This window comes from Globicephala melas, chromosome 5, assembly GCF_963455315.2.
Source record: "Globicephala melas chromosome 5, mGloMel1.2, whole genome shotgun sequence".
In the NCBI taxonomy this organism is placed as follows: Eukaryota; Metazoa; Chordata; class Mammalia; order Artiodactyla; family Delphinidae; genus Globicephala; species Globicephala melas.
In genome coordinates, this window is record NC_083318.1 from 120,029,662 (window position 1) to 120,044,190 (window position 14,529).

A 14,529-nucleotide genomic window follows, 5' to 3' on the forward strand; every position below is an offset into this window, starting at 1 on the left:
GCATGGGAAACCTACTGAATGGACCACAGTGGGCTAACAACTGTATCCCCTAAATGTGCTGGGAGGAGCAATTTGGTGGGTGGGAATGATGATAAATTTGATATTGGCATACTGACGGGGACATCCATGTAATGATACTTAAGTGCCTCAGCAATAAAATTATTGTTTTCAGTTTAACACATATTTAGTACGTACAGCAAAACTGCCCCCCCCCCAGTCATCCATCTATTTCAACTTGGATTAATTCCTATTTGGCTATTATGTTAGACTTTTCAAGAGAAATAGGATACTTTCCCTGCCCATCATAAAAAAGCACTTCAAAGTAAATGACTGTTAAGGCAATGTTTTAAAATAGGAAGTATTAAAATCTTCCAAGGTGTGCTTGTTAAATTTAGTTAAATGTCTAAAACGGGAAACTGGGTAAACACATGGAGAAACCATAAAGACATTATATCAAATAAATGCTATGATATAGCAAGAGAGCAAGGAAGTGTATTTAACTGTTATCAGATACCACGCTTTTGATTTTATAATTTCCCAAGTGTACTGAGGTCTGCTTAACACAACTGACTTAAGAATGTGGGGGAAATGACTATTGATTTCAATTAATCAAAAGTAGGATAGGGCTTCCCTGGTGGCGCAGTGGTTGAGAATCTGCCTGCCAATGCAGGGGACACGGGTTCGAGCCCTGGTCTGGGAAGATCCCACATGCTGCTGAGCAGCTGGGCCCGTGGGCCACAGCTACTAAGCCTGCGCGTCTGGAACTTGTGCTCCGCAACAGGAGAGCCCGCGACAGTGAGAGGCCCACGCACCGCGATGAAGAGTAGCCCCCGCTCGCTGCAACCAGAGAAAGCCCTCGCACAGAAATGAAGACCCAACACAGCCAAAATAAATAAATTAATTTTTTTAAAAAGATAAAAAGTTAAAAAAAAAGAAAAAGTAGGATAAGCCACAGTGAAATGTCTACAAAACAGTTCTATTCAAGGACAACCTCTCACTCTTTTCATTATGACCCTCCTCTTCTCATCCATGATATACAGAATTTATCCTTTTCTCTGGAATTCTGATTTACTTTCTAGATTATTTTTCTTTTCCACATTTAAGTCAAAAATAAAGTTCAAGATCTGATTTTATAGAGAACTCTCCACTAAAACTTTATCTATACTTTCATTATCCTTTGTTTTGGCCACAGTTTTCAACAATAACTTTAACTTTTATTCTTTACCTTCATGTTTCTTCCTTTCTACTTTAAATGTCCTCTATATGAACAGCCATTCATACTCCTTCCATCCTTCCACATTGTCTGTAACTTTATAAATCATACAGGTGCTTATATTATTCAGAGAGCATTATACTAGATGCTGTAACTTTTTAGGGATTCTTTTCCTCTGACCTCACAACCACACCTAGCCCCCATTTAAAAGAAAAATATACTTTATAAATCAAGTCTTAATGATCAAACACCAATAAATGGTTATATCTTAGAAAATAAACCTATACCTAAGTTAAGAACTGGTAGATAAAGTTCTTCAAACATCAATAAAACATAAGTCAGGGATTCATGTTAAAACACTAAAAAAAAAAAAAAAATAGTCATTCTCTCCATTCCTAAAATTCTTGTCTTGGAAGGCATATTTTCTAGGACAATTAAGCAATTTATTTTCACTATTTAAATGAATTGCAGGCTTGAACCCAGAACCGATGAAGAGGTAGATTGATTAAGGAATTTGTCATCACTTTTAATTTTTCTTTTTTCAAGCTTAATATTATTAGAATTGATTTCTGGAGATAAAAATGAAGGATACGTATGCCCTGACACTGAAATATACTGTGATATGTTTAGTAAAACCACACAATAAATAATAAAAATGATAATTTTGTAAAATAACTATTTTGACAAACAAAATTCATTATAGCAATCAAGTTATTTATTTAATGTTAATTAAGCTCTCCCTATAGAGGTGTGCTTAACTTTATGTAGGTTTTGTAGTTTTTTAATTCAAGTTAGCAAAAAAAGAAAATCTCATGTACAAATGCTAGTGAGCCTCATATATCAAAAGGCTTAAATCTAAGAAAAATCCAAAGCTTTATTTTCCAGTATGAAATGTTTGAATGGTCCATACATTTTTTGATTCACACAGTGAAGACTGGGACAACATTAGAGCTCTGTGTTTTCGTTTATGCCCAGAAGCTATAGACTGAGCTGATTATGTAATGGAACACAGCAAAATTTATCTGTTCTCTCCAAATCTTCTCACAGGGAAGCTATATGCAGAGTACTTGGATTATTTTATTATTCTAACTAACAAACACTGCTGCTATTCACTTTTCAGGTTACTTTTCAACAATGACAGCTTTACAATGTACTTGTTATATAAGTAAACATTTATTTTCTTCCTCAGTTTGTTGGCAACAACAAAAATGATTATACATATATGTATTTGTAAACAACTTTTAAAATTAATTTTTAAAACTTGAATGTGTGTTTGTTAAGTGATTTGAAGAGAGGTCAGGGTCAGAACCAGAATTAATTAAGTCCAAAGCTGAGTGGACTGAAGTTAGGAGTTTTCAGTAAAATGGTTCTGACTCTCCCTGAAGGTATAATTCCAGGCCTGGGAGTGTTGGCATTGTACCTTTTTCTAGTGTAGATGGTATATTTCATTTCATAAATTGTGTCCACAGAGAATAAATGGTTAGATTCAGAGTTCCAAGGAAAATTTTCTGAAAATGCTACAAATGAGAAATAATGAACAAAACCCTCCTGTGATGAGGCCCCAGGTTTTACAGTGTTGCAAAATCATTACAGTATGAAGGCAGAAAGTATAGTAAATGTTGCCTGCTGGTTCCTGAGGTTTTCCAGCTATAACCTTTTCCCCCCAATTTTTTATAGGTCATAAGTATTTTATTCCGGATGTCATAAAATATTTTGGTTTTACTTTTTGATTGATTCATTTAGATAGGCTTTAACAATCTTTGGATTACAAAGCAGTGCTTGCAGCATCAGTCAGGCTCCATCAGCCAGAATTTTTTTCACAGCTTAAAGAAATCACCTATAGATTAAATTCATTAATATCTGTCAAAAGTATGGGTCAGAATAAAAGCTGGTTATAAGATTTTTGGCCTAATGGTGAAATGTAAATGAACAGTAATAAGCCAATTTGTAATAGGGAATTAAGCCATCCATTTCATTATTCTAATTTCAAAAACAGGCAACAAATCAAAGCAGATGAAACTTGTACTACTGATAATTAAATCTATTACTGCAAAAAATATAAAAGAATAACAATGAATTGATTTCTTTTTAAATTTTAAAATGCGATGATAAAATGTTTAAATACAATATTTTCATGATTAATATTGTAAGTTTAACAAATATTTTCATCCATAATCTACACTCTTGAAGAGTCTATACTCTTTAACAAATCACACTTTATATCACTTTTGTGTAAAACTGTTAGGGTTTAAATTTTTTATAGTGAAGCAGTGAGATTTCATTTCACAACTTAGTTTCTAAACTATTAGCTGATATTCAAGGGTAGGTCTACCAGCCTCACCTGAAAATATGAAAGCGTATTAATTTGCACCCAGGAACCCTCCCTAAAACAACAGAGACCAAAGGTATGAAACAAAGTCATCATTGAGAAAAGAATGCTACTTCTTCATCTAACAGTGAAGCACTGGATACTCATTAATGAAATATTGCAAAGATAAGTGTCTTGGTAATATTACCCTAATTATTAACTCTACCAGATTATCTGGTTGCAAATATTAATCTTTTTTGATTAAAAAAAAATGCTCAAGGAGCCAAACTGATTTGCTAAACTATGTCACAAGTCCCAACTTTCCTCTCTGAAGATGAATGAATGCCTCTATCTTTAAAACCCTTAAGGTCTCCTAAGCAGTGACAGGGTCAACTCAAAGGGGTATGTACGCTTCTCATGATTTACCTGCTCACCTCCAAGAACACTGTAGGGGAATTCAGTATTTATGGGAGATACAAGAGAGCAAATGAGAAGTCATTCTCAGAAAGCAGGGTCAATTGCTTCAGTATGGTTTGCTGGTCACCAAGAAGCAGCTGTCAATTAACTCTGATCAGACATAAATGTAGATGTAGGAGCAGCACATCTAAAAGTGGCCCCCAGCACGAAAATTCTGTTCCTTCTCCTCCTCCTTCTCTTCTTAAAACATAAAACAATCATGCCACCTTGTATGATTCATATTATAAACAGAAAACCAATCAGCCAAACGAAACAACCTTCCTACTAAAAGTAAGGGAAATTAATGAGAAATTTTGCATAGCCATTGATTCCTATATATCCACTCCTGTTAATGTGATTGCTGTTCAATCTGTAGACTAGAAGAGCAGAACCTGAATATCTATTCTTATTGGTTAAACTACTCTGCATTTCCAGATACATTTTCTGCTGCAGTCATTTCTATGCTCAGAACAGCACTTCTACTAATAGGTTCTAAAAAAGAAAAAGATATTTTGACTACTTTATTAAAAATCTATATAGAAACGCAGATATCATTTTTTTAATTTATTGTTTTAAAATGTCAACTACTGTTCTTATTTCTCCCAAGTTCAAACTAATTGAAGGTTATGAAGTAACCACTTCCCCCAGAAGCCAGAACTTTCACCTCTTCTGAACAGGGGAATACCTCTCATAAATTAGGTAAAAAATAAGGGCTTGCTGATTGAATGATAGTCCAAGATTCCTGTGGCTGCCAATTCCTTATAAAGACCTTCCATCTACCACAGTGAGCAATCCCTGAAAGTCCAGGTAGTCACTTACTTCATCAATTATCTGGAAGTCTGAAAGCAGTGGTAAAAACAGCCTGAGTAAATATTAGTTTCTCAACTAGTGTCAATTTGTTCCAAGGAAAGTGACAAGAGAAATGTGAGGGCTGTGATCTCTAAATCTAAAATTCTGTCTATTTCAGACTAATTGAACTTTTACCAAGTGCAAGTCAGTCATTACAGATGATACTGTTTAAAAGGTAGAAGAAGGAAGTGCAAAGATCAAAGGAGCGCTTACAAAGGGGAACAACTATTTTTGTACATATACTCCAGTATTTACTAACGGGGTTTGAAAACCGGGCGTTTACTCAGCCCATGTGAATGCCAACTGCAGAACACAAGATAAAATTGAAAGTTCAAAACAAACAGATTTTCAAATCACCACCAATCCCTAATTGGATTATATAGAACTTTCTTTAAAAAGTCTTTCAAACAAGGTTAGAAGTGGTTTTCTATTCACAGCAAGCAGTATTTCAGTCCAGTAGGCTGTGGCCCAGGAAGACATTTTATCTAAATAAGCTCCAGAGGGCTTTGAGGAGTTGCAGGTATCAATGTGGATGAGTAAGTTCAGGAGAGCTCATGTTTCCATTGATCATACGTGCTCTTCTCACTTTAGCAATTTAATTACATGATAAATTAATCTTTTTATTTCCTGTCTTCTCAAGTGCAGAAGCTCAAAAAAATACTCTGCTTTAAGTTATTTACATAACTTCTTTAGTGCCTCAAACAGTAAAAGGATTCATCTCTAGAAAGCACAACATTAAAATCAGGAAAACAGCATGCTTCAGCTGAGGGCTTTATTTTAATCAGATTCCCATTTAAAGTTTTAGCAACAGGAATGCAATTTAAACTACTCAGGTGTATTCAATTGAGGTATTTTGCTAGAAAAATAAGCACTGAACATCTTGATCCTAAGCTTTAGTGTTTACCAAAGATCACCAGTCTGTAGAAGAACATTTCTATGCCAGAGCCATTAAATGGTTTAGTAATACAGTCATTCTCTCAGATTATGGGCTTTATAACAAAATCTTTAAGTTAAATATAGTTATTTAGTTACCTGCAATACTGAAAAACCCGACTTAGCAAAGTCCATGAAAACCGCTTAAATCTTGATAATCAAAGCCAAGCAATCAACCAATCTTCGTACAAATTTCCTAATTTACTACAGTAAATTAATGAGAAATTTTATGTAGCCATTGACTCTTACACACCACTCCTGATAATGTGATTCCTGTTCAACCTACACACCAGAAGAGCATAATATGAATATTTACTCTATTGGTTAAACTACCCTGCACTTCCAGATACACTTTCTACAGCAGTCATCTCTCTGCTCAGAACAGCACGTCTACCAACAAGTTCTGAAGAAGCAGAAGATGATATTTTGACTACTTTATCAAAAATGCATATGGAAGCTCATATATTTTTTAAATTTATTATTTTAAAATGTCACGATAGGCTTTGTTTATATCATTTTTGTTTAAGAGGTCATGCACAACACATGGTACAGCTGTCCAACTGTTTTACATAATCAGGGTGTCTAAGAAGTGTTCTAAGTGGGTAATTTCGCTCTCAAACGCCAGGCAGGCCCTGTAGGATCAGTACCAGGCCCTCCTTATCTTTTGAAAACTAAGGAACAGGTCCTATAGTAGGTGAGCATATCCTGTCCCGGTTGGGGTGTGTGTGTGTGTGTGTGCGTGTGTGTGTGTGTGCGTGTGTGTGTGTGTGTGAAGTGGGGGGTTTCTTCTGGAGGTAGGAGACCAGGAATAAGGCTGTCCAGTTCAATCTTGGGGAGCTGGGGAGGGCTTTCCCAGCCCAGAGGACTGACATGCACTTCTGCTTTCATTTCGTGGAACGCCCTTAGGTGAAATCTGCTTCTGCACTGCACCAACCACCTTCCCCTCACTCCTCCGCGCCCAAGCGCCCCTCATCCCTCAAGCCCCGACCCCCCGGCAGAGGAAGGGGAGATGGGGATAAAATAAGTTTGCGCGAGTTCCCCTCCGCGCCGCGTTCCCGCCCGGCGGAGGGAAGGGGGAGAAAGAACGGCCCGGGCGGGCAGCCGCGGCCCTCCGGCCGACCGGCCCGTGCTTACTCCGGAGGTGCCTTTCCCCCCTCGCGCAGAGCCCATGCGCCTCTCCGCTACTGTCAACCTCGTCCTCCGGTCTAGCCGAGCGGTTAGCGCAGGAATGAGGAAGTCCGAGCGGGGCCGGACGGGGTGCGGGGCGGGTGGGTGGCGGGAGTCGGGCCGCACTTCGCCGGCGGGGCCCCCGCTTGCCCGAGTCTGGCTTACCCTGCTGGCGGGTCCGCGCTCGGCCTCCTTGCGCCTGTGGCTCCCGCTCCGGGGCGGCGCGGGCCTGGGGGCCGAGGAAGGAAGAGGCGGCGGCCGGCCGGAGCCGGAGCGGGTCGGATCGGGTCCGGGCGGGCGCGCGGTCTCGCCGGGCCAGTCAGCGCCGCGCCATGGCCGCAGCGCGGGCGGAGGTAACGCCGGGCGCGCGGCTGCGGGACCACGGCGTCGCCGCCTTCCCGGCCGCGGCGGCTCCGGCCTGGGCTGCCCCGGGCTCTCGAGTGAGGCTGGCGGCGGGACGCTGGCGGAGGGCGGCGGCGAGAGGCCCGACCGACGGGAAGAGCAGGGGAAGCTGTCGGCGCGTCGCCGGGCCGCTCCGGTGGCGAAACCTCCTCTTCCTGCCCCGGCTCGCTGGTGCACTTCTCTCTCTTTCTCTCTCGCTCACTCTCTCACTTCCTGGCTGGAAATTCCCACTGACGTCGAGAGAGAAGACAGACAGACGGACACACGCGCGCACGCCGCGGGGGCGGGAGGTGGGGTCGCCGCCGGGGGTGGGGGAAGCCCGCACGCCTGGTGGGGGGGTGCCTTGCGCCCCCGGCCCGGCCTCGCCGGCCAGCTCCGCACCCACCCCTCGGAGCCGCTGCGGGGCGCAGGCGAAGGGGGCACGTTCGGCGCCCTGGACGCCGGCGTCCCCCGCGGGGCGCCCGCTCCTCCGCCGCCGCTCCGGGAGCCCCGAGGGCAGCGGCGGACGGAGACGCCCCCTGGAAGCGCCTGCGGAGCCGACTCTTGATGGGAAGCCGGCGGCGCGGAGGCGTCGGCCGTGAGGCTGTGAGAGTCAGCGGGTCCAGAGCCCCGAAGGACAGGCCCAAGCATCCAGAGGGGATGATGGGTCGGCATGGAGCCAGGCATGCTGTGTGTAAAAATAAGTCTCGTCTGTATATTGCATTTAAGTGCTCTCAGTTACTCTCAAATCTCTTTACAGATTAAACTGGAATGTCTGTAGCATAACTGACTTCTGTCCAGGGAAGTCTGAACGTCTACCGGTTTGGGGTGAGGTCTCAAATCTGGTTTTGACAGTTCTTCAGAACTTTCATTTACAGGGCATTGTCAGGCCTTTATGAGAATGCTGGTAGCAATGGTTTTGGTTCACAGCTCGGAAAGAAATACTGACCCAGCAGGTGGGAATTTGTTTTCTTCTGGAGAGACCGCTGCTAGAACCCGCAGATCACCAGTCACTAGCATTTGAGCTTCTTTACATGCCAGGCACTGTGCTAGGCGGGGCAGGGAATACCTTGGGGTAGATTAGTTCCCCAAACAAGAAACCAGAGCTGAAATAGATATTTTAGTGCTAATTATCTCACTACTGAATTCAGTGATAACTGTTTAAATTGAACTTTAAAACATCAGGAATCACCGATTCACCAGGCAGGGTTGCTATGGCATTAGATTGCCCGTAGCAATATTCCCTTCGTGCCCACTCCTTGCCATGCCCCCTCCCTCCTCGGGTTATAAGAATCCTCTTGGTGGAGTTTTCAGCAGAGGAGTCGAGATCCATTTGTTTCAGTCTGGGGTGAATCTCTGCAGTGACCTTGGGAGCAACCAACAATCTTCCTTCAAGCCATTTCATTTAGCTCCCAGGGGCTGGTTAAACAGCTGGAATTCAGGGGATTTACAAAGACTGAAGACAATGACTTTTTAGAAACCCTGTGTTATTATTTATGGGACATTATTAGAAATTGTGCCAATATTGTGTTTTTAGTAGATTAATATATAGTTTATAAGAAGTGATTTCTGCCTCTGTCATGAAATAACAAAGTTTTAGGGGAATAGTCTTCTTTTTCCTTATGGGGTAAGTGTGAACATTCACACAGTTCATTCTGCATGGGCTGGTAGCCCATTGCTGAAAGAATCAATAGACAGTATTGTTAGAAGAGAAGAGTCAGTGTGACATATTATGGGAACAAAAATTGAAGAGTGTTAATTACTTAAAAGGATTAAATTTCAAATTCAAAATTATCCCGTATATTGAACTTAAAATTGAGGTGGGCAGAGGGGGTGGTCTATTACGCAGCTGTTTTAGTTTTCTAGGGCTGCTGCTAGAAATTACCACAAACTGGGTGGCTTAAAACAACCGGAATTTATTCTCTTAACAGTTCTGGAGGCCAGAAGTCAGAGATCAAGTTGTTGGCAGGGCCAGGCTCCCTCTGAGGGTTCTAGGGAAGACTCCTTCCTTGCCTCCTCCTAGCTTCTGGTGACTCCTGGCAATCCTTGATGTTCCTTGGCTTTAGCTGCATCGCTCCAATTTCTGCCTGTGTCTTCACGCGGCCTTCCTTCCTGTGTCTCCTCTGTGTCTCTGTATCCAAATCCCCCTCTCCTTTCTCCATTTTAAGGACAGGAGTCTATGGATTTAGAGCCCACCATAATCCAGTATGATCTCATCTTAGCTTGACTACATCTGAAAGAACCTATTTCCAAATAAGGTCATGTTCATAGGTATCTGGGGTAAGGACTTGAACATATCATTTTGGGGGACACAATTCAATGCACTACAGTAGACAAAACTATAAAAGCCCTCCATCTACTCGTTTTGGCTCACCAGTTATCCTTCCTGTACTCCCGCTTTGTTTCCCAATACTTTTTCTACACCCTATACATATACATACCTGCTTTCAGGAATGTATCTTACAAATTCACCTACCCTCAGGTGTCAGAGGGCATTTGCCACTATCAGAACACAACAGAAAAAATGCCTGTGGAATTTCAGTCATCAAGATTGTGGAAAGGGCAAGATGTGTTGTATTTGTCACTAAATCTTTGAAATCACATGAATTTCTCTTCTCATAAAGCTGCGTATTGGAAATGTTGGCGTCAAGAGAATTCTGAGGTTGAGATCTATATAGTGTACACGTCAACAATGAGAAGTTATATAGTGTGTAAAGAGTATTCAAAAATACAGACTCATATATCTGAGCCTTACAAACTCTAAGACCTATCTTGGGGATAGAACAGGAGTGAACTGTATTTCTGTAAAGGGCACAACTTGCTCAACATGCTTAGAAACACCCAGGTCACAGCTCTTGGCTGTGGGAGCCAAGATGAAATGGAAAGACTTCACTAGACTTGAAATCATACTTGACTTAGAGTCCTGGCTTTGCCTTGAATTATCTGTGTAACTTTTGCCAAGTTTATATGAACTTCAGTTTTGTCACCTATACAATAAGCATAACATTATAGTGTATATTATATAATAAGCTGTATACTAGCTTTATATAATGCTTTACATTATATATGTTGTGTTGCTACGGTCTGAATGTTTGCGTCCCCCTCAAAGTCATATTTTTAAATCCTAATCCCTGAAGTGATGGTGTTACGAGGGTGGTCCTTTAGGAGCTGAATAGGTCATGAGGGCAGAGCCCTCATAATTTGGATAAGTGTCTTTATAAAAGAGACTCCAGAGAGCTAGCTCCTCCCTTCTGCCACGTGAGGACACAGCAAAAAGTCTGCAGCTGGGAAGAGGGCCCTCACCAGACCATGCTGGCACTCTGATCTCAGACTTTCAACCTCCAGAACTGTGAGAAATAAATTTCTGTTGTTTATCAGCCACCCAGTCTGTGGTATTTTGTTATAGCAGCCCAAATTAACAAACTAAGACATGGCTATATAATATACATGTAACAACATATGTGTTGTTACATGTATATATACAATAATAACATGTATTTTACATTATGACAACTCTACCTCACGAAGCTCTAGAGACAAAGGGGAGATAAAGAATGTAAAAGGCCTATGCAAATGTAAATAGTTATTCTAAGAAAAAGGACTTGAAATTAATTTCCTCATAGGCTTAAGTGACATAAAATGCTCACACTGTTGACCACTGGGGCAGACACTCATCCTTGTGGCATCTCTCCCTACTGATAGCAAAGTGTTGCATTACACCTCTATTAAAGTACTTGTCATGTTCTATCTTGTGCTTGCGCAGTTAGCAGGTCTTATTGGAAAAGCACTCCATTAGCCTATAAAAGTGGGTACAAAAGAAAAAGGAGATAAAGCTGGGAAGAATGACCTCTTATGTAATAGCCAGGACAAAAGTGATTTGTATAGTGGATTATATCACCAAGAGTAAAACCAACAGGAGAGTGCAAAGAAATCATCTTCCTCTTAAGACTGTATAGAGAATCCAGAATTGTATTCCCTTGACAATGGAGACACACTGAAATGGAGACAAGAAATTTCAAAGAAGAATGTCACTGGTCTTAGAGATACTAGCATCTTTTCTATCAGCTCAAATGATATTTATGCACTACCATCACTGCCATCAAAGAGTTCGCAAAACTCAAAGAAGTGCTTGTAATTATAGTGCTAGGCAGAGTACAGTAAATGCTTTCATGGAGGTATAGTCAAATACTTAGGCATAGGTAGGGAGAGATATAATGGTGCTTGCAGTATTGCCTGGTGGTTAAGCTCTCGAGCTATGGAATCAGGTGCTACCTTCAAATTTGAAGCCAGTATCCGATTGTGCCCTTTGCAGAAAATAATTCACTCTTGTTCTTCCCTGAGTAGCTGTGTGACCCTAGATATAATTGTTTCAAGCCTCCTTTTTCTCACCTGTAAGATAGGATGATAATTACGCCCCACCTCATAGTGGTATTGTAAGGGCCAAATGAGATAAGGTGTGTGAAGCACTGACCAAGTTGCCAGATGTTCAGAAAACTCATATTTATGTCGGTTATTATTAGTAGTACTGCTGTTTCTCAGAGGAACAACTTGATGAAGATGGCCCTTAATGGATGCCACGCATGGTGGATAAGATATGATGGTGAATTGACCAGGAGAAAGAAAACGAATGAGGAAAAGTGAGACTTAAAGACATAAGGTCTGGGTTTAAAACACAGTTTGTAACAAAAAGACTTCGGAAGTGGAATTGTATGTTGTAATAATTAACGTTAAAAAAATTAGAGTTTTTCCCAGACACCCACTTGTCAACATTTTTTTGGGTCTAATATCACCTCTCTAAAGCACATTCACTGCACTTAAAATATGTTCAATACATAATAAAGAAATGTTTTAAAAGATTATTCTTTCACTTAAAATGTTATACACATTGTTTCACCAAAGAATGGGCCATAAAAATATATCCTATACACGAAGAGACTCAGGAAGAAGAAGGTGTGGGAGAGCCAGGATTTGGACCCAAGTCAACTTTCAGGAGGCTAAGATGCAGGTGGTGGAAGGAAAGTTAAAGTTTGTGTTAGGTGAGGGTGTAGAAGTCCTGGCATCAGTTATCCTTTTTTTGAGGCAGTAAAGAAAGGAATAGAGTATCTGTTTTCCTCTTTATGGGAATCACAAAATAGTAGTCTTTTGCTGCTTCTATACAATAATCATTTGATATTTACCAACAATATAACTGGGCAAAACAAAACTTTTATGGCACAATGTATCTTAAATAAATGAACTACTCAGGCTAGAAAGAGTTGACATTTTATGTTATCTTCTCATAATCTAAGTGAAGGATGATTTGGACTCAATATAGTAGCAGTAGAATAATAATCTCTGTCATTTATCAAATACTTATTACTTGTGGCACAGTTTCCAGTGTATTTACATGATGTTTGGGATAAATAAGACTAGCTGCTCTTTTCTAAAAACTTAAATTTCAGTGATCCAACACAATAAAAGTTTAAAAGTTTCCTTCTCTCTCACCCAAAATTCACTGCAGAAGCTCCTGGGTGGTGGCACACAGGGGCAGCTCTCCTCCAGGTAGTAACTCAGCCATTCAGAATCCCTCCAGAATACAACTTCACCGTCATTATGTGTTGCTTCCAGTGTTGCCTCAGCAAAGGAAGAGAGAGAGCATAGAAGATGTATGTCTTCCTTCAACTCCCTTTGACTGAAAGTGACACAACACTCCTGCTCACATTCCATGGCCCCGCTCAGATGCAAGGGACCCAGGAAACACAGCTTTGCTGGGTGTTTCGGAAGAAGAAATAGGTTGGGTGAGCACAAAATTAATAACTGTTACACATGTATTAACTTATTCAACTCTCAGACAATCATATCAAATAGGTTGTCATTATCTCCATTTTTATAGATGAAAAGTCAAATAATTTTCCTAAGATTTCATAACTAGCAAGTAGCAGGGGAATCAGGATCTGAACCCACTTGATTTGCCTCCGCTGTCCATGCTCTTAATCACTACACTAAACTATTTATCCAGTGTAATGAAAAGGAGAAGGATGTAAGAGATTTTAGAAGATAGGGTCAATAGGACCTGCTTACCAATAATACATGCAGTTCGAGAGAGAGGAAGAGTGAGAGAGGGCTCTGAGTTTTCTAGTCTGGGTACTTAGAATGGTAACATCTTAACTGAGAAAGAATCTGTGGAAATATGATGAATTCAGTTTTCATCATGTTAATCATGATAGGCTCAAGGAGATCACGTGGAAGTGATTAATGTTCAGTTGGAAATTCAAGCCTGATGCTCTGAGAGACATAGGATTGGTGATCTAAATCAAGAGGTAACTGCAAAGATGCGGTGGTTGTCATGAGAGTGTTTCTAAAACATTAGTGACCAAAGAGTTGGAAGAGAAGAGAACCAAGAACAGAAATTTGATGAGTAACTATTTCTGGAATTGGTGTGTGTGTGTGTAGCGGGGGAGGGGAGAGAAAGAGAGAGATGCTTAAAGACTGCTCAGGTGCGATTGAAAGGTAGGAAGAAACGTTGGAAAACCAGAGAAGAGAAAGTTTCAAGGGTCAGAGAGTGCTCAACAGTGTCAAATACTGCAGACAGTTCCTAAAAGGTCAGAAAGAGAAGAAACAGTTGAATTGGGGAATTATGAAAGCCCAAGCATGGCTTCAGGGGATGGGTGTGCAGCTAAGGAAAGAAACCACTTTGCACTCTGTTCACCCTGCTCACTCTGTTCAGAAGAAAAGGCGACTTTACTATAAATTCTCAAAATGCCACTGATACCAGTAGCTCCAGTCCTATGTTACTTCATAGAGCAGTTTCAATATAATGATGGGAGCCAGGAACCACATGACAAGGGGCTGGCAAGTGAGTGGGAAATGGAGACAGGAAGGCAATAAATGTAAAAGAGTTTGGAGTGAGAAGCAGGAAGGAGAGAGAAATTAGTGTCATTCTTCATTTATCTAACATTTATGGAGTTCCAGGCTTAAAGGAAGTTTGGAAGGGTTGGGAAATAGTTTAATGAGTTATAGACTTAATAAAAGAAAGAAAATTCATGAAGGAGCAAGGTGCCAGAAGGGAAGTGGGATGTGTGGAGGTCACAGTCTAGGTGAAGGAATTGCAGGGGACAGGTCTTTCTGTGTGAGCAGCGAGGAGGACGCGGAAAGAGAAGCTCGCAGAAAGAGATTAGGCTCATCAGCTGAAATGCACACAATCAAAAATAACTATTAGAGGGCTTCCCTGGTGGCGCAGTGG

At 41.1% G+C, this 14,529-nt stretch overlaps 2 protein-coding genes across 4 annotated transcripts in view; one reads left to right on the forward strand and one right to left on the reverse strand.

Moving 5' to 3' along the window:
* Positions 1 to 7,639, reverse strand: part of NFKB1 (nuclear factor kappa B subunit 1) — a 122,307-nt gene extending 114,668 nt beyond the window's left edge. For all 3 annotated transcript variants that reach the window (XM_060299752.2, XM_030845109.3, XM_030845108.3), the window contains exon 1: positions 7,092 to 7,639. The gene's annotated coding sequence lies outside the window, so the exon portion shown is untranslated. The remainder of the gene's footprint in view (positions 1 to 7,091) is intronic.
* MANBA (mannosidase beta) overlaps positions 1 to 14,529 on the forward strand; it is a 589,447-nt gene that overhangs the window by 260,431 nt on the left and 314,487 nt on the right. The window lies entirely within an intron of this gene.